This window comes from Solanum stenotomum, chromosome 6 (assembly GCF_019186545.1).
Source record: "Solanum stenotomum isolate F172 chromosome 6, ASM1918654v1, whole genome shotgun sequence".
Taxonomy (NCBI): domain Eukaryota; kingdom Viridiplantae; phylum Streptophyta; class Magnoliopsida; order Solanales; family Solanaceae; genus Solanum; species Solanum stenotomum.
The window spans coordinates 27,906,553-27,927,717 of record NC_064287.1 but is presented as its reverse complement, the minus strand read 5'-3'; the positions used below and the strand labels follow the sequence as shown (position 1 = coordinate 27,927,717).

Below are 21,165 nucleotides of genomic sequence, written 5' to 3'. Positions count from 1 at the left end.
AAACTTAGAGACGATATTCAAGGTTTCAAGTGATAGCAGGGGAACACATCCATGAAACGTGGGTGAGGTTTAAGAACCTCTTACTTAAATGCCCGACTCATGGGATACCAAGCGGTTTATTACTCCAATATTTTTACTGGAGTCTTGATTCGGTTAATAAAGGAGTGGATGATCAATTGGTACGCGGGGGAATAATGATACAATAATTTGAGGTGACTTCGTTTCTTCTTGATGACATGACTAAAATAAATAAAGCTTGGTACACACAAGAGGATCAAGTCTCTCCATTTTGTTTTAGATTGACACAAGAACAACTTGATAAATCAAGAAGATGTTGACCCAAATGGAAGTTCTACAAGAGCATATGAAGGGGACATGTGGAGTGTTTAGAATTGAGGAGGGTTCTTTTTCTGGTTACTCATGGCCGGGGGAGAATCAAGGTTGGAACTCCAAGAGATGTGAGGAGGATTTCCACCCACACTATATACAGCGAGGTGGGAATCAAGGTTGGAACTATCACAAGGGAGAAGAGGAAATGAGATACTATCAATATTGGGCTGAGCAAGTTATTATTGGATAAGGGAAGATGACCATGATGAGAACCGCACTCATTCGAGTGAGAGCCCAAAATCAAAAGGGAGTGCAAGTAGTACCTGGGTAAATGATTTGTTGTCACGCATACTTGATAAAGTTGAAGGTTTGGATGATTTGTTGAAGGGGATGAAAGATGAATTTTCATCATTGAATAGTAAAGTGAACTCTCATGTCTATCCTATTAAGATACTTGAAGGGGAGTTGAGTTTACTATCGGAGAAATTGAAACCAAAGATGACAATGGAAGATGACGATAGAGGGCTGGTTGTGGTTACTCAGAATGGAAAGGTAGCAATAGGTAATGTGACGGGAAATGAAGAAGCTCAAACGCATGAAGAATACAAATTCATGGAGAAACAAGAGACACCTATTCATCAAGGCATTGCCAAAGAACCACAGAACGAAATGGAGTAACATCGTCAAATGCCAAAAGTCATGCAACCTTTACCCAAAATATCTCCCCCATTTCCCCAACGTCTAAAGAATAAGAATGAGGATGAGAAATTCTTATCGGTGTTCAAGACATTATCAATTAATCTACCCCTTGTGGAAGCATTGTTGGAAATACCGGGTTACGCCAAGTTTATGAAGGAATTAGTCACAAAGAAAATGAGCTTGGATTTCGAGAGAATAGAATTTTCCCATAGTTTTAGTGCAATTATGACTAAGGAGATGATAAAAAAGAGAGAGGATATAACACCCCGTAAAAACTAGTAAGACCGAACGGAAGCTTGACCTAATCTAGTAGGTGAAACTAGAGCCTCACATGTGAGTTGAAGTTGTAAACTTTATTAAATATTGTAGTATGGATTTTCAAGTTTAGTTTGAGAAAATTTAGGACAAACGTCAAGAAATGACAATAACGTCCGGAAACTAGCCATTTGAACTAGTGAGTTCTAAGGGTCTTGTCGTTGAAGTTTGGAGTGTTGTATGTGGGTGAAAACTTGTAGAAGTGACTAATATACTTAGAAAAACATGTTTAGAGGTTAAACATCCTGGTACGACTCCCCAAAGACCACTTGAGGGGTCCTTGAGGAGGACCCCAAAACTGTCCCCCAAAGCTGCCTGGACACCATGGTTTGATCTCCTTAGTGGTGATCGGTGGTGGCAAACCATGCGCAGTAGACCATACCACGGTCCGTGGATGGACCTCGTGGTTCCATACTTCAATTTTCTTGGATCCTGCAGCATTTAGAGCCACAGTCCCAAATCCCGGAGGCCAACCACGTCCAGTAGATTGATCTACGGTCCATGGAAGGCTAGGAGTAGATGGGAACTGTTTTGGCAGTTTTTAGTTTAGTTGGGGGTTAGATTTTAATTAGTTAAATAAGTGGGTGTTATGGTAGGTCGTTTAGGTGGTTAATTAGTGACTTATATAAACTTATAGGACCCAAAACTAATTCAGCAATTCAGTACAAGTCAAGACTCCAAACCAAAAACCCAATTCCCTTTCCCTCCCAAAGTCTTCTCTCCAAGAACACCATTGAAGACCAATAAATAAACCAACCTAGGGGCTTGAAGATGGAATCTTTATCTTAGGAATTTCGTGGGTTTCTACACCTAAGGTATGGTGGTTTTCATCCATGGGTAGCTATCACCCATGAAGCCCTCTCAAAAGCTTTCAATTCAATTCTAGAAATCTTCAAAAGCTAGGGTTTGAACTCAACCCCATGGATTCCTTTCAAAGTTGTTTTAAAGGATTGATTTACATTTTTTATGGATTATTTAACTGATTTAGGATGATTTTAAATTGAATTCCAAAGAATCCTTGAGTTTTCCCCAATCCTAGCTATGACTCTTCTCTACACAAAGAACGTTGTTAGAAGTTGATTCAATTGATTGAATGAGAGTTGTTTACAATGTAATTACATGATCTAAGTATAATTCTACATGTATTCTTGATTAACCAATGAATCTAAGATGAAATTGACATGATCTAGGGTTATATCATGAAAGAGGCAAATTAAGGGGTTAGATATGATCTTCTAGGATTGATGAACTTCTTGGTGAATTGCCATAGATTAGATCACCTAGACATGAATAGATCATGATGAATCTTGTATACCTAAACTAACTTGATAAAGATCATATTGGTTATGTTGTTGGTTTATTATGTTCTTCTATCTAAAGTGCCAAATCTAAGATGATAGACTTGATCTTGACTCTTGGCTTTGAAGGGCAAATCTATGAAGGTATGACATAATTAAGTTATATTATATGAATTGTTGATCCACTTATGGTGGAGGTGTTTACTTATCATGTATTCCTTGTATGAATGAATTGATCCACTTATGATGGAGATGCTTACTAGTCAATGTGTTTGTAGTTTTGAGATAAGGTCCCTCTTCCCTACAACCCTAGATATGACTAAGTATGATACAATATGAATAAGAATGTTATGTTATGATGATGATGGTGTTTTTATGATGAATGTATCCATGTCTATGGTAATAAATATTAGATATGTTGATGTACATGGTCTAAGATCCTTAAGTGCAATATATGTGAATTGTGCATGAGTTGGGATATTATGTACATGTTGTGACCCCCCTTGAAAAGAGAGGTGTCTATGATGATAATGTTGTTGTTGTTGTGCCAATTTCAGGACAATTATGCACACACACTCCATGCATAAACATTAATATAATGTATCTGTGGTGTCAATTGCAAGGCTAATTCTCATATGCACCTTTACATTCTATTATGCATGAAATGTACATGACCATGATATTATGACTATGAATGACATGTTATGAATATGCATGATATGGAAATACTAAGATAGTATTGTTGTGCTAATGAAAGGTTATTCTCATTAGTACCAAGAACATGATGTAAAAGGTTTACTTACATATTAATGATTCTAAGGTTGCAAGGACATTCTCACCTAATGAATCCATGAGCTACCATGACACCATGATGGTATGAAGTGCTAGGCACTCTTCCATGAACATGTATATATATAAGTAAATGCTTAACAAGACTTTCTAAAGGGAATTAGTCTTAGCACCGAATGGATATGAAAATGAGAGGGGAGCTTGGGCGTCAGAGTTCGGCATTCCCAACATATATCTCATGGGATGGAAACCCGTTGCCGCCAGAGTTTGAGTTCTTCTAGAAGCAATCTCTTTATCCCTTAACTATGTGCCCACATAGGTTCTTAGCTAGTGGATCCACCTATAAGCTAAACATGTTTGTTTCACCTTAGGCAAGTGAAACACCTCTTTTCAATGTGGGGGCAAGACACTGGATTCCATGTAGCTCACATGGTCTATGTTGGTTACGGTCCTATTTCCCTACATGACATGTACAAGTATAAAGACATGACAAGATCTAAGACATGACAAGAGTAATACTATGAACATGAACCATGCATTATGAATATGTATGTGACTACACATATGACTTCTTGATGGGTTTGCTTAGTATATGTGGGGGTATGGGACTTTATATGTACATTGCACAAGTGAACTTGTAAAGGGGTTATGGGGGTGGTTTATTTATGATATGAAGTACATGAATTACAACTATGATGTATGATCTAGGAATAGGATGCATGAACTATCACTAATGACTTCTTAAGAAGGCCTACTTTGAGTGAGGGGTAATATGGGATGCCACTCATATATGATGAGTAGTCTTCAAGAATAGTCATTGTATTGTTCCATTCCATGATGATGATTTGTGAATTGTTGCATGTCCTATGTGGGTATATAACATGATCTACATTTCCTTGACATGAGTTAAGTGATTATGAATGTCTCTTGATTATGTATATTATCTATGCATGAGACTAATGTATTCCAAGTATGAACATGGCGGCCTAGAAGTGATACATAGTGTAGCTAGCACTATGGACCCTATTTATGCATTGCACAAGTAAAGCTTAGGGTCACTTATGTTGTTGTTCTACTATGATGTTATGATCTTGATATTTGGCTATGCATGAGCACTATGTTTTATAATAGATCATATGTGCATTATGACTATGATTGGAGAATATGGTTATGGTAATATTGTTATTTGTGTGCTTGATGTACTATTGTTTATGACCAATGTTCTCCAACTCTTTTGAGAATGGTGTTCAAAAGTGCATAGCATGGCTTCAACTAAAATGTCCCCTTTATGCATGTTTTAAATGTTTTATGCATGGCTACCATACTTAGTACATCCTTGTCCTAACCCATATTTCTATGTTTTCTACATGTAGGGGGTTGGTTCATGGGGATGAGATCTAATGGTTCAAGCTTGGAATAAGTGATCCTCCAAGCTAGTTGAGGAGTCCTCAAGTTCGGGGACAAACATCTTACTTAGTAGATAGCTTAGTAGTTTCTTTTATTAGTTTCATTGTAGAACTATGTAAGGGTTGTATCCCTATATGTTTAAGTATTCAGTTGTATTAGATGGCCAATGAGACAATGTTTAGAATCCTTTCTATTTTATAAAAGTGACTTCGATTGTTGAAAAAAAAGTTTTAAAATTTACGCTTTAATTCTATGACCTATGCGATGATGTATGCTAAGGGCTTGTACTAGACCCCTTCTGGGTCGAGTACGCCGTGTAACTTCTAGGGGGTACTCCTGGGTCGTTATAGAGGATCCCAGAGCGTTCACCATCCATTGCACCATGGCATGCTCCACTTTGCTAAAGCTTTATGCGATTTAGGAGCAAGCATCAATTTAATGCCATATACAATCTATAAACAACTTCGGTTGGGTGAACCAAAACCCACCACAATGAGACTCTTGATGGAAGACCGATCCATCAAACATCCCGTGGGGATAATATATGAGATCTTGGTAAAGGTTGACCGATTAATTTTTCCAGCTGATTTTGTTATTCTTCATTGTAAAATAGATGCTGAAATTCCCATTATTTTGGGAAGACCATTGAAGTTTCGGGTGAATGAAGATGAAGTGACCTTCAATGTTTGTAAGTCAATGAAACACCCAAGCGATATTCATGTGGTTTCCACTATTGATGTTATTGATGAGGCGTTAGCTAGTGTTAGCCATTTGATGTGTATGAGTGAACCACTTGAAGTTGTGCTTGCCAACTATGAAGAATTCAAAATTCAAGGCTATGAAGAGGTTGCAATTGCTCTTTCAGGCTTGGGGGTACTCAAGGACTCCATTGAAGTTGGATATCGATCTAAAGAATCGAGAAAATCCTCCCGCAAAGTCATCAATAGATGAACCCCCAAATTTTGATAAAAACACTTCCTTCACATCTCCGATATGCCTTTTTGGGGGCAAACAACACCTTACCGGTAATCATTGCTACTGATTTACTTGAATGGCAGATAAAATTGCTCCTTGAGGTGTTGAGAAGGAATATTAAAGTTATAGGTTGGACGATCGCTGACATAGTAGGCATTCCTCTCGGTACTTGTACTCACAAAATTCAACTTGATAGTGAGTGTAAACCGAGCGTTGAACATCAGCGGAGATTGAACCCACCAATACAGGAAGTAGTGAACAAGGAGATAATAATGTGGCTAGACACAGGTGTGATCTACCCTTTCGCGGATAGCAAATGGGTAAGCCCGGTACAATATGTATCGAAGAAATGAGGTCTCACGGTGGTCCCAAATAAAAAGGGGGAGCTTGTATCTATGAGACCTGTGACCGGATGGAGAGTTTGCATGGATTACCGAAAGTTTAATTCGTGAACAGAAAAAGATCACTTTCTCATGCCTTTCATGGATCAAAAGCTTGATCGACTCTCAAAGACAGGTTGTTATTGCTTTTTGGATGGGTATTCCGGTTACAACCAAATCTCCATTGCTCTGGTAGACCAAGAGAAAATAACCTTTACATGCCCTTATGGGACTTTTTCTTTTAAAAGGATGACATTCGGGTTATGCAATGCTCCGGCAACTTTCCAACGTTGCATGCTATCCATTTTTGTTGACATGGCGGAGTATTCAATAGAGGTATTTATGGATGACTTATTGGTTGTGGGTGACACCTTTGAAGCGTGTTAAGAGAACTTAGGACAAGTTATCCAAGATGTGTGGAGACAAACTTGGTCCTCAACTGGAAAAAATGTTACTTCATGGTTAAAGAAGGTATAGTACTTGGTCACAAGATATCGCAAAATGAGCTGGAGGTTGATAAAGAGAGGATTGAAGTGATTGAGAAATTACCACCACCAATTTCGATAAAGGGGGTTCGTAGTTTCTTGGGACATTTTGATTTATACCGGAGGTTCATTAAAGATTGCACATACTCTATGCAAACTCTTACAGAAAGAGGTAGAATTTCACTTTGATGATGCTTGTGTGGTGGCTTTCAGGTGTTTAAAGGAGAAATTGGTATCCACCCCCGTCATCATTAGTCCTGATTGGTCAGAATCTTTCAAAGTAATGTGTGATGAAAGTGGAACGGCATTGGGTGTTGTGCTGGGACAAAAATGCAACAAATTATTTCACCCTATTTACTATGCAAGCAAGACTCTAAACAATTCTTAACGTAATTATATTGTTACTGAACAAGAGTTGCTTGCAGTAGTCTATGCATTTGAGAAATTTCGGGTATACTTGCTACGTACTAAAGTGGTTTTTCACACTGATCATGCTGCACTATGTTACCTAATGGCAAAGAAAGATGCAAAGTAAAGATTTATAAGGTGGGTGCTACTATTGCAAAAATTCGACTTTGAGGTCAAAGATAGGAGAGGTTTTGAAAATACGGTGGCTAACCATTCATCCAGATTAGAAGGTAACGAGAATGATGAGCTTGAGATTGACATAAATTATTTGTTTCCCGATGAGCAGGTGTTCACGGTAACTCTAAAACAACCCCCTTGGTGTGCTGATTTAGCAAATTATGTAGTTTGTGGTTTAATGTAGGATGACCTAAACTTCTCCCAATGAAAGAGGTTCTTGTTTGATGTTAAGAAGTTCTTTTGGGATGAACCATATTTATTCAGAGAATGTGCTGATCATATCATTAAAAGATGTGTTCCGAAAGAAAAAGCCATTGAAATTCTCCATGCTTGTCATGCTTCACCAGTTAGGGGTCATCATGGTATTGTACGTACAACGGCTAAGGTTCTACAAAGTGGGCAGTTCTAGCCATCTCTCTACAAAGATGCTCATGAGTTTGTTAAGAAGTGCACTCAATGTCAGTAACAAGGTGGAGTGTCCAAAAGGCACGAGTTACCTTTTACGCCCATCTTAGAAGTTGAGCTATTTGATGTTTGGGAAATACATTTTATGGGCCCATTTATGAGTTCGTTTGGAAATAAGTATATTTTGGTGGCTATAGATTATGTTTCCAAATGGGTGGAGGCTATTGCACTTCCAAACAACAAAGGGAAAAACATAGTTCAATTTATGAAACGCTACATCTTCGCGAGATTTAGTACTCCTATAGCTATTAGTAATTATGGGGGTCCCACTTTTGCAACAAGTGGTTCTTAGCTGCATTGAATAAGTATGCAGTGAAACAGAAAGTAACAACTCTGTATCATCCCCAAACAAGTGTCCAGGTCAAAGTGTCAAACCGGGAGATCAAAAGCATTTTGGCCAAGACAGTGAATGCCAACAAAACTAATTGGTCTCGAAAGCTCGATGATGCACTATGGGCATATTGTACCGCTTATAAAACACCTATCGGGATGTGTTCGTATCAGCTAGTTTTGGTAAATCTTGCCATTTACCGGTCGAATTGGAAAACAAAGCGTTGTGGGCATTGAAAGCTTTAAATCTGGACTGGACAAAAACCTCAAAGGAGAGAGTAGAGTACTTAAATGAGTTGGAAAAATTTAGATTCAAAGGTTATGAAAGCTTAGCCATTTACAAAGAAAAGATGAATAAATGGCATGATGCTAAAATCCTTAAGAGGGAATTTAGAGTTGGAGAAAAGGTGTTACTATACAACTCTCGACTTAGACTCTTTCCAGTTAAGCGAAAGTCCAAATGGTCGGGACCGGTTAGAGTGACGCGAGTGTTCACAAATGGTGCCATCAAGGTTGAAGGTCAAGAAGGACCTGCATTTAAGGTGAATGGGCAACACTTGAAACTATACTTTGGCGAGTGCCAAGAGATCTTTCTGATTGAGGTGGTGTACTTGGAAAATGCTTGAGAGCATTCCCACGTCATGTCGCGATGTTAAATGACGCGCATCTTGGGAGGCAATCCAAGTATTAATGTTCTAAATAATGTGTATCTTGATTTTGCAGGAAAATGATAACATGAGAGAGGAAGATATATCGACGAATCGCCAAAGTCGTTAGGCGAGTACGACCTAGTCCGCCTTATGGATAGCAAAGAAGGGGTTGAGATACTGGAATATTCGGCGAGAGACCTGTATCATTCGGCAAATCACTGATGTTCTTAGGCGACCCAACTTTTCTCGCCCTTTCTACTTTATCGTTTGAAACGTAACTCCGTCACCATTCGGCGATGTTCCAAGTTCAGTATGCGAGTCACTGAGCTATTTGGTGACCTTCTACATCTCCGCTGATTTTCCCATTATGAGGGTGTCAAACACCGGAAAAAAGGGCGAGATGCCACTCCATGGGCACATCGCTGAATCATTATGCGACTGGTTTATTTTCTTAGCGACTAGACATTTAGTGAAGATTCGTTGTTGCCTTGCTTTGCATGTTTACATACTAGAATTTTATCTTTAATTGTTGGTTTTCCTTCATTATCATAATTTTTCTTTTTGTGGTAGTGTCCATTCTCTAATCTCATTGGGGACAATGTTGAATGCTTTCGGTGGGGGGTAGGACTTTGTCAGTAAATTCCTTTGTGTTCTTGGACCTTCTGCATTGCGTTTAATTGCACTTGGTCTCTTGCAAATTCGAGTATCGGTTTTGATCAAGACCGATGACTTGAATAGTGCTCATTATTGAAAAAAAATGAATGTGCGGCTACAATGAGGCCAAATGAAGTTGCATAGACAATATGTGAACTTTTTGCATCTCGCTGTGACTAGCCTAGTATCAAATTGAGTGTCTTTCAATGAACATTGCACACTAGAAAAAGTGTGGAGTCTTGTTTGACATCGGTGTCAATGCCTTTTGTTTGATGAGCTTACCATGAACCATGTGTGATGACTCCTAGAATTTGCCATGTTAGTCCAGTTAACTATGTGATGCAAGCTCTTGAGATGATCTTAGGCAACTTCGAAGAGTGTGAAACAATTTGACGTTCTATCTGTTTTTGTGGCCTTCCTTGTGAGTGTGTGAACCTCACTCGAACACCCTTTTGAGCCTTAACCTTTTCTTGGAAGAAACTTGATTAAATTGTGACCTTTCTTTATACATTACCCATAATCCTCATGATGTGTGGCTTGTTTGAATAGCCAACTTAGGCCAAAAGCCTAAGTTAGGGGTGCTGTGAAAAGAGAAGGTACATCAAGAAATGTAAAAAAGTCCCTTTGACCCATGATTTTGAGAAAAAGAATGAAAAGATGCGGTGCAAAGAAACTGGGGTGTCCGGTATTTTATGGAAAGTAAATAATGGGGAGTCTTTTGAGCATGAATGAGAATGATGAAGGAAAGGAAAGAAAGTGTTGTCCATACCACATTTCATGAGGATTATAGACATAAAGCCTAAACGACCATACCTTTGCACTCAATCCCATTACAAGCCTTGAAAAGACCTTTTTGATCTTGAGTGAGATGAAACAATTATTGGTTGGAAAATACGGGCAAACCTATATGTGACATCATGCATTGTGTTCATCTTTATGAGTGTGAGTGTTGCATTTGATTCCGGAACTTTAAATTGTTGAACCATTGTGTGTGAATATGGAATCATTCTTTGTGTGAGGGAATTTGAGTACCTTTGTTGAGCTTGAACTTGCATTTGAAGCAAGTATTGTGAGCTTGAGAGTCTTTGATAATGGTGAGTCGCTACTTGATTCTTTGAGTGCACAATTTATCCTTGCATGAGTAAGTTGAGTCTTTTTGTGTGCATTAATGATTAAGTCTTATGTAGCACTATTTGAGACACCATTTTGAACTACCGAACTTGAGTTTTACTTGAGGACAAGCAAAAGTTTAAGTTGGGGGTGTTGATGAGCCCACGATTTGGACTCATTTAAGGCTTTCTGTGGATAGATTTCGTGTCTCCAAATGTTTATTTTGTCCCAATAACTGATGTAAAATTCCTGATTTTCAGGTATTTGGATTTGTGAACGAAGCATGGACACTAATGTGCAAAAAGGAACAAAGTGAGCTAAAGGAATGAAGAAATGAAGGCCTGGTGATCGCCGATGTCACGCGGCGAATCGTCAAGTTGCCATGATACCGCCTAAAGTTACAGAACACTGGAGCCAAATTGGGGGGTAACTTCGGCGAACAGAAATTCCATTCAGTATGTCACCGATCGATTTGGCGAGGTATAACCAGGTCGCCAAAAATGTTGATGGAGATTCAAACACGTGCTGATAGGTGTGATAGACGAAAAAAGGGCCATTCACGGAATCATTCAGCGATCCCGATCTGCATCGCCTAAAGTTACAATAGCTGGACCAAGAAGAAATGAAACATGAAAGCGAGATGAAGAACAATCAGTGAGTCGCCGAGCAGTCAGCGAAGCCCGACTTATCTCGCTGATTGGTTTTAAACAGTCACACATTAGACTTATTTAAATTGATTTTTGCTAGAGGGAGAGGGTATTCAGAAACGCAAGGATCAAAATATTGAGAAAAGGAACACTGCTAGAAATGGTTTTCTAGAGATTTCAACAAGAATTTTATGAAGATTTTGTAATAGAGAAGATTTCTAGTTATTTCTATATATAAACTTTCATCTATAACTAGATATGGAAGACAAGTTGGATATTGATTTTCTTCTTTTTACTTTGATTAGCTAAAACCCACTTCTTGGGGTTTTGACCAAGTGACCAATTGTTGAATTTTACTAAGTGGGTGTCATTGATTTGCAATTAATGGGGTTAATTTGAAGTGGATCTGATTCGTTGTTGTGTTTTAAGGTCATCTTGCATGACTAGTGTATCAAGTTTAGTGTTTTGTGCTTGCGCAAGAGAGAAGTGCAGAGCCAAAGTCGAAAATTTAGCATCCTTAGTAGTGGGTCTCCATGATTTCAGCTTGATAGAGTGAAGCATGAAATCTATCATCTGTATCTAGCTCGAGATATTAGATTTGATGAGGACAAGGACTGGGCATCTTCTATTTAGTGTTGAAGTTCGAGAGAATTTGACAAACATAAGGTAATTGTTCGATAGAAAATTACCTTACATATAGTCTTACCTACTCATGACACTTTATCCCATTATGAGCATCAATGTTCATCCACTAAGTTGAATTCAATGATAGGTTGGTCAATTCCCCAAGTGTTACCCCAATATTTGATTGTCCCGAGTTAAGTGTTGAATTAGATTAATAACTCCAACCTGAAATCTGAAGTTTAAACAGAAAAGGTGTAGTAAGAGTTTGATTGAAGGGGTTGTTTCTAAACTTCTATAATTGAATTCGAAGGAAAAGCTACTCTCTGTTGGATCGACCCCAACTCATTCAGTTGGGTTATTATACTGACTAACGATTGTTGACACTTAGATTTGGATGAAGTATTGTTGATACGTTAATCATATGAAGTTGAGAGGAAGAAGTATCCGGTGCACACTTCTCTGGTTGTCGATGTAGAGTCCATGGAGGCCAACATTACTCAGTCTACTTCGATAGTTGAGCAGACAAGTATACCTAGCTCCTCCATCTCTACTGCACCTGCTCTTGCTACTGTTTCCCATCCTTCCTTAATGCAAGCCATGATCTACAAAGTGGGAAACCTTGCCTATTCGGCTGATATATGGGTTTCCTGGGTCGAAGCAGTTGTCCCGACGATGATTGAGTGGGCTATAATTATCGCACTTGCTCCCATTCGGGAGGATTGATGAGGCTGCAAGAGATGATCACAGCCCAAGGGTTAGCATTGGATGCCCTCATCGCTCGGGTTGAGGCATGTGAGACGGCAAACCATAGCTCTGCAGATGTTACATCCTTAAACGCTAATATTACATGTCTGTGTCGAGATGTGGATGAGTAAAAATCCCTTCATATATCGATGTTGTAGGGCAGTTTAGATATCCCCGAGGACTCTGTTTTTGAGATGCCGATAGTTCCAACTGCTTCTCAAATCCCTCCGACTAATGTGACCGAAGATGTTGATGAGGATGGGGAGTCTTACATGCCCAAAATGGATGAGGAGGAGTTAGGGACTCATTAAGAGGCAGTCTATGAGGATCTAGAGGACTTAGAAGGTGATTTTATATGGGTAGCCATGGAGGCTTCACTTCATAGCATGTCTATTATTGGTTCTAGAGGGTGTAAGCCCACGAAAGAGATTGTTACACCACCATCCATAGCTAGAGATAAGCAGGGTACTGATGCCCAGGTTGAGGCCTGTAACACTCCAGAATTGAAAGAGTAAAGCTTAGGAAAAATTAAAACTCCCAGGTTCCATCCACGAGGGCTAACCACGGCATGTGATATGGGCGACGGTCCATAGAAGGGTCCATGGATTGGTCCCTCAGAAGTTCTCCAGGGCAGAACCACGATTGGTGATTGGCCAAAAGTCTGTAGATAGCCGAAAGTCTCTGACCACCATAATATGCTTTAGATATGCATTTTGAGAGTGAATTGCGTATGAGCTCCATGATATTATGTTGATTATGATTTTAATTTGAAGAAGGTAGTTCCTCCTTGAACATAAGTAATTTTGAGAATTCATGCATATTGGGTTGTTATATGTAGTTCCTACTCCCTTATGATGCATTGAGTATGTTTAGTTGGAGTTGATGTTTACTCCTTGATTTGTGAATTGTATGCATGATGGGCTGTTAGAGTTAGTTTCACCTCTCTTGTGATGTTTTGAGAATGTCCTATCTTTCAGTCAATAGTTCCTTCTTAGTTGTATGCATTGCATTGTAGGTTGGGTTGTTTGGTCCTTTCCTACTCTTTTAGAACCTATTTGAATCTCATTCGATGATGAATGGTCCCAAGGTAGAAATATTGTAACACCCCGGATTGGAAAGAGGAAAGCCTAGCAAAAATTCAGAACTCCCAGGTGCCATCCACAAGGTCCAACCACGGCTAGTGGGCTGGGCCACAGACCGTAAGTGGGTCCGTGGATGGGTATCTCAGAAGTTCTCCAAGACAAAACCACGAGTGGACCTACAGACGTAGTTGGGTCCATAGTCTATGGTCCAGGGGTCTGTAGATTGGCCAAAAGTCTCTGATCACCATCCACGGTCCACCAGGACGGACCGTAGGTCAAACAATGATCCGTCGACTGGGTCCGTGGTTGGGGAGTAGGTGGACAGCTGACAATTAGTTCAGGGGTAGTTGGGTCTTTTCCTAATTAATTAGTTCCTATACTAAGTCGTTATGTCTATGGTTATACTCCTATATAAGCTTTTTCAACCCCTAAATTAACCCATTTACATCATTCTTCCGAATTCCCGAAAGGAAAGCAAATTCCTCTCCAAATATTTTCTCTCTAAAAACTTGAATAAGAAAAAGGATTCCCCTAGGGTTTCAAGCTAAGGTTCCAATTCCTCCATTGAAGGCTAGCAATTGGAATCAAAGTATGATAGTTTTCATCCATGGATTCCTTCCAACCATGGAGTTCCCAAATTTCTCTATTTCAAATGGTAAAATTCCCTAATTGAGTTATAATTTTCTTCAATTAGCATGAGTTCCTTTCATTATTGATTTAAATGATTGAATTATGATCTATTATGCATGAATTGATGATACATGATGATTTTATGTTGATTACCCCATGGACCCATGTTTTCAAGTTATGAATCATATGATGTGGGATTTTAATCTTCAAGGAAGAGTTTTATGAAATTAGGCATGTATTTCAAGCTTTACTTGTATTTATGATGAAATCCATATATAAATCATGTTTTCTAAGAGTTTATGATTGAAATTGGGTTTTGACCTCAAGAGGTAAATTATGGACTTATGCATTGTTTATGAAATCTATGCAAATGCTTTAAGGGTGCTTTGAGAGTAAAGTACCAATGATGATGTTGTGTTGTGAAAGGATATTCTCACTAAAACACATAATAGCATAATGTGAAAGGTTTTCTCACATAGAAAGGATTTTTAGTTTGAAAGGCTTTCTCACCGAATTGAATCAAAGACAATGAGCTATCTGAATGAAACTAGCTTGTATTGGTTGTCCAAGGGCACCTTTTCATGAGTAATGAAGTCAAGTTAGAAATGACTATTCTGTGGGAATTTATGCTTAGCACCAAGTGGATAGTGATAGTGAGATGGAAGTTTTTCTATAGTAGAGGTCAGGTATCCAAAGCAATCTCATGGGATGGAAGCTCTCCCATAGAAGAGGCCAGGTTTATAGTTGCAATCTCCTTATCCCATAACTATTTTCCCCCATAGGTTGATTAGCTAGTGGACCCACTTAAGCTAGAAGTTCAAGGTTCTACCTTCGGCAAGTAGCACACCCCTTTTCGGTGTGGGGTAGACAACAGATTCCATGTTATAGCTCACATGGTCTCAATGTTGTTAAGGCTAATTCCCCATAAGTAAGAAAGAACTAAGGTTACTCTAAGAAGTACCGTATATGATTTCAAAGCTTTTAAAGATGAAGTTAGCTTGTATTAACCATGATTTATGACTTATGTTTTTATAACTCTTTCATATTATGTTTTAGCTTGGTCAATAGCATGTCATGAAATGAAATTTCCTTTTTAGCGTGATTTAAATTTTTTGTGCATGGATATAATACTTGATACATTGTTTTGTACTAATGCATACTCTTGGTTACATTTTTCCCAAATGTAGGGTTTGATATTCAGGGTGTTTAGTTTCGTAGCTAGTTTGTAATTTCATTGATTCCCAAGCATTGGTGAGTCCTAATGCTTCGAGGACGGACTCTTATTGTTTAGTTTCTTTCATGTATTTCTCTTTTGGAAATGATGTATGGGCTAGACCCAATTTCATTCTATTGTATTATATGGCTATGATGAGACAAGTGTTTAGACTTTTGCTTTTCATTTTATAAAATGTTTTGAACTTGAAATGTTTTACTCTTATTGTTCTATTTCTTATGTTATCAGAGCCAAGTGGTTTGTATGGAGTCCTTCTTGTTTCTATACGACATGTTATATCTAGGGGGTACCCCTTGGTCGTGGCAAGGCCACTCCACAAACCCAGAGCTCACCTCAGGCTTAGCCTGACAGAGTCATTTTTTCTCTCCCTCCATTTTATGCATTGTTGATATTAGTTTCTATTTTACATTGAGGACACTTTTTAGTTTGTTTTGTGGGGTGAAGGTATATGATGCTTATCGTGACCAATGACACTAACCTACTGTATGAGTGTCTACGATCGTCGATAGTACCGTAACCCAACTAAAGGTTGGGGTCGTGTCCTAAGGGGGTGGTTTTGAGAATTTATAGAAAAATAAAATTTAGCTCTAACTAGTCGTAGCTAAAGAAATTAACGATTAAAAACATAGTAAATTAAAAGGGGCGACACAAAAGTATCAAATATCGATTTGGGGGTTTTGTCACAGTTAGTAAAAACAACAAAAATAACAAGAAAATCAAGTATGGGTAAGAATTCTTGGGGTGTGAACGCAATAAAAATTGAGACAAGTAGTTGGGTACATGCTTTTGAATGGAAATTTGTAAGATAATTGTAACTAGGCTAAGCTTTAAATGGAAATAAGTTCCCTCTCGGGTAACTTATCCCGTTTCAAATGTGTTCCTCTCGGACACCCATTTGCCGCATGAATACCGGCCTACGCCTTACCCCACTTACTCTCTCGAGCTGAGTGTTAGGATATGGGATTAGGGCTCACCCTCTGGGGGTGAACGTAATGTCGACCAACTCCTTAGGCCATCAGTCTAGTGGTCTTGGTTTCACGACCTCCCTCTCGGACAAGCCAAAAACACATGGGTGGCTTTGTATTTACAACTACAATCCCTTTAGGTTAAACCACAACCACTAGGTGAAATCACTATTAAACTACATCTAACCTATTAGCAACCAAGACCCAATAATTATATCAACACATATTTGCTAAACCACACCCTATGAATGGGGCTTTTTAGCCACACATCAAGAAATAACAAAATACACCTAAAATAATACTAAAATCAAATTGGTATAAGAAATTAAACCTTGATTTAAGCAAAGGAAGAAGAATGGAGAAGACCCACTTCCAACATGGGGAAGGTGAAATCCTTCTTTCTTCAAGTCTCCCAAAAACCCTCTCCAAACTTGAGAGAAAAATATCCAAAAAAGAACTATTCTATTATGAATATAATAATAATGGTTCAGAACTCTTAAAATTAATAACAAGTTTAGTATTTATAGACTTCAAAAAATAGCGCTGGCGGATCTTTCGGCAAAGTTAGTCGATGTCGCCGAATGACTCAGCGACTCGCCCTTCTTCTGTTTCATTGTTGTTTCATGCTTGCCTTCAGCATCTTCACATTCTGGACCATTGGGTGGTATAGTACTGCTTCGCGGAACTATTCGGCGAAGCGTCGACTGCTCCTTTCATCGCCTTTTTTATCCTCTTCCTTTAGGGATTCGCATACTGGAACAAAGAGCAGAGTCTGTCCTTTCGGTGAATCGCCAAAGGTTCTTGGTGATGCTCATGCTTTAGCTTCTTCGTTCTTTTCAGCCTGATTGTTCCCTTTTTGCGCCTAAGTGTTCATGCTTCCACTATAACTTCAAATACCTGAAACTTAAGAGTTTTCATCAGATATTGAGACAAAATAAGCATTTTAGGACACTATTTCTATCAAAATAAAGCCCTAAATGAGTCCAATTTGTGGACTCATCAGTATCTAGATACATATCCTCTTGGTTGCATTTTGTTTTTATTTCATTCTTTGGGATATTTTGTTGTTTTTGTTTGAAACATCTCTGTGATTACTTTAATAGTGAATGTTGGCTTTGAATCATTAGTGTTTCTCTTGATTTCTTTATTGTGATGTGATTGTTGTTCTCCTATACATTTGAGCGTCGGTTGCGATTAATACCGATAACTTGAATAGTGCTCTTGATGAATGATATGTTTGTGCGAGTCCAACGAGACAACTTGAGTTGCATAAATATTGAATGAACTCTTAGCATCTCATTCTGACTAGTCAGATTTTCAAGGTGAGTCCTGCGATGACTGCTGCATGCGAGCTAAACTTGTAGAGTGGTAAATGATTATTGTGTTGAATGTGTTGAATGCCTTGTGTGGTGAGGTTTTCTCGAAAGTGTGCATGATGATACCTATAACTTGCCCCGTTGGTCCAATTGAGTAGCTTTGGTGAATGAAGGAAATGATCTTAGGCATGAATTCTTAAGAGTGAACTTAATTGCTATACTTTTGTATGACCACCTTGTGAGTGCGTGAACCTAACTTGGCACCATTTGAGTCTAACCTTTTCTTTGGATGAAATATGAACACAAATGTTCAAACCGGTTGTTGCCATGTCTTTCCTACCTAAAATGTTCGTCAACCATTGGTTTGTTTGAATAACCAATTTAGGCTAAAAGCCTAAGTTGGGGGTGTGGTAAGAATGAGAAAAGAAATCGAGCAAGAAGTTCTTGAAATTCATCCTTGAAGGCATGTGTGGAAAATGATCGAACCCCTCCATATAAAAAAAGAAAAGAAGAAAGAAAGTAAAGAAATGATAAATTTGTATTCATTGTGCAATGTAGTGGAAATAAAAGGGGTGTCTAATGTGCTAGAACAAATATTTTGTGTGCTATGAATAGGCTAGGGATGAATTTTGAAGATGAAAAGAATGAAGCAAAAGGAAAAGAAGTAAACTTTAAGCCATGTTTCATCAAGGTAGAAGTCACTAAGACAAAATGATCATACCCTTACCCTCAACCTAATTACAATCCTTGAAAGACCTTTTTGATCTTGCACGAGCCGAGTGATATGTTGGTTGGAAAGTACAGGCAAGCCTATGGGTAAAATCGTGCATGTTTTTCATTGGGAGTGTGAGAGTTGATTTCGATTCCTTAATTGTATACCTTGATTGGATTTTTGAGAGCATGGAATAATTCTTGATGAGAGGGCATTTGAATACTCGTTTTGGGCATGATTGCGTTTGAAGTGAGCATTGTGAGCTTGAACATCTATTTGATGATGCTGAGTCATAGCTTGAACTCAGCTTTCCAAATCTTCCAAAACTGTTAGATGTAGGAGTCAACCCAAAAGGTGAGAAGACATGCATTTCGGCAGATCACTGGGTCGTTCGGCGATCCTGACTAATGTCACCAATTGAACATCTTGCTGAGATTTTGGGTAGCTTTTGGAAACATATAAATTTAGTTTTTGAAAAGGGAAAAGTAGTTGACAAAGAATGTATTACCTAGTTTTTAGAGAATTTAACATTTTTTTTACAATATTGAATACTCTTGGAGAGGATTTGAGGTTTTATGATTCTAGTATTATTTTTGGCATTGAGCATTGCAGATTGTTAACAATTCGGATGGATAATCCATTTCGTAATGATTTCTTGTCTTTTGCTATGTTTGTCTAAAACCCCTTCCCTTAGGGGTGTGATTATGTAATCGAATAAATAAATTAGATTATCGTATTTTTAATTGCTGAATTTAATGGTTTTACAAATGGGTTCAATTCTTTATTCGGTTTTCATTAATGAACTGAAGTTGTAAATTCAGTTCTAGCTTAACTCTCTATGCTTTCTTGAGAAAGAAGTTTAGATTAGAATTAGTTGTATTGACTTAAATTATTACAACTCAGCTTAAGAAAGTGGGTTTAATAAAGGAATTGGGTTGCTTTGTATTGTTAAGCTTGTCAAGGTTCGGAAGAACTTGCCTGAAACATGATAGTTGATTAACAAATGGCTATATTAATTACAACATATCCTACCCATTGAGATTCAACAACTTAAAGGCATTTAACAATTACCCATTAAGTGAAATTAGTATTCGATTGCTCACACTCCTAAGGTCCTCTCTCTAATTTTTAAAATCTCATGTTAATTATTTTTTATAGCAATTGATTACTAAATCCCCACTTTTGATATTGATAATTGGAACTCTTTATTTTTTTTTGGTGCTTAGCCTTTTTCCTTTAGAAAAGATTAGAATACTTCTTTACTCTGTACTTGAATTTTTTACCGTATCACTCTATGTGGGATCGACCCCTACTCATCGTTGGGTTTATACTTGTTAGTGACCGCCTACAGTTTGAATCTCTAGAAGTGTAGTTGAGCGTTATCACTCTCCTACACTACCACCAGTAGAAGATCTGTACCTCTCCATCCGCCAAGAGAACATGCCACACTCAGTACTAGTGAAAGTAATCACTCGTGACAAGAAAGAATAAACAAAAAGAATGTTTCTTAATAGTCTTCAAAGCATCTCGAAGATAAGTACAAACGTCTTCATACTGATCCTCGAGGCTCTACTTTGACTTTGTTTGAATACAAGTGTGACCTATGAACTTGGGCTCTAATACCATCTGTCATGACTAAAAAATTCACCTGCTGAAACTCGTCATATCCCACTAAAACAAGTCATCCTAAAGCATAAATAATAACAATAAATGTGGAAATAAAAAATAATAAAGGCCTAACACCATATAATAATGTTGGAAATCATAATTAACTTTTAAAAAAACCAAAACATGATTGTCACGTGTACAAGCATCTGATGAATTACAATAGAAATGAATAAAAATACAAGTCTCAATGTCATTTTTTCTAGAGTAGAAAAAGTACATACATAAGGAACAAGAGGGCATGCTGTCATGACCCGAGCCTACACCCCGGACATGACACGACGTGCAAGACTCTGAAGAGCCTCATACAAGCCTCATAGCATTCATAACATTAGACATAAGAAAAATGGTGCGGAATTTAAAACTTTTAACCATACAATCGAAGTCTTTATTTAAAAGCAAGCGAAAGTCTATTTTTCTCATTTAGCCATCTAATACAATAGTGGAATCATAATAGGGTCACAGCCCTTCAACATAGTTTGAAACATAAAGTGACAATAAAGGAAACTACTAAAGACTCATATGTCCTCGAATCTTGAGGACTCACCACTAGCTTTGGAGAATAGTCAATCCAAGCTTAGTCAAGAAGGAAGGTCACCTTAAGAACCGGAACCTACATTCATTTGAAAAATTTAGAAAATATGGGTTAGTACAAGAATGCAATAAGTATGATAGCCATACAAAAACCATGCTTAAAAAGGACATTTTAGTTCAAACTAAGCATTTGGCAAGTTTGAGAATCATCATGTACTTTTAGTGTTAACAGAAGTCAAAAGCATAATCATCATATAAATCATTATAACATACTAGAACAATCATCTTAGGCAACCCTAAGTTATACTTATGCAATGTATGAATGGTATCCCATAATACCATTTATACTAAGTACCCCTTTGAGACCAGCATAGAAAAGGAACATTCATATTCAATAAGTCATGACAAGGAAAGCAACTCATAATAACAATCCAAGTTAAGCATTCATTATCATATTAAGCCTTTAGTTCAACATTCTCACTAGCATCAACATGAGCACATTCATTTCATTAGACATTATGACATTCGAGAAATACACCA

The 21,165-nt window shown here is 38.0% G+C and overlaps 1 non-coding gene across 1 annotated transcript; it reads right to left on the bottom strand.

Moving 5' to 3' along the window:
* On the bottom strand, window positions 1-106 carry LOC125869495 (small nucleolar RNA R71). Its single transcript, XR_007446857.1, has one exon. It is a non-coding gene; the product is annotated as a small nucleolar RNA R71 (small nucleolar RNA).
* Between the last annotated feature and the right edge of the window lie 21,059 nt (window positions 107-21,165).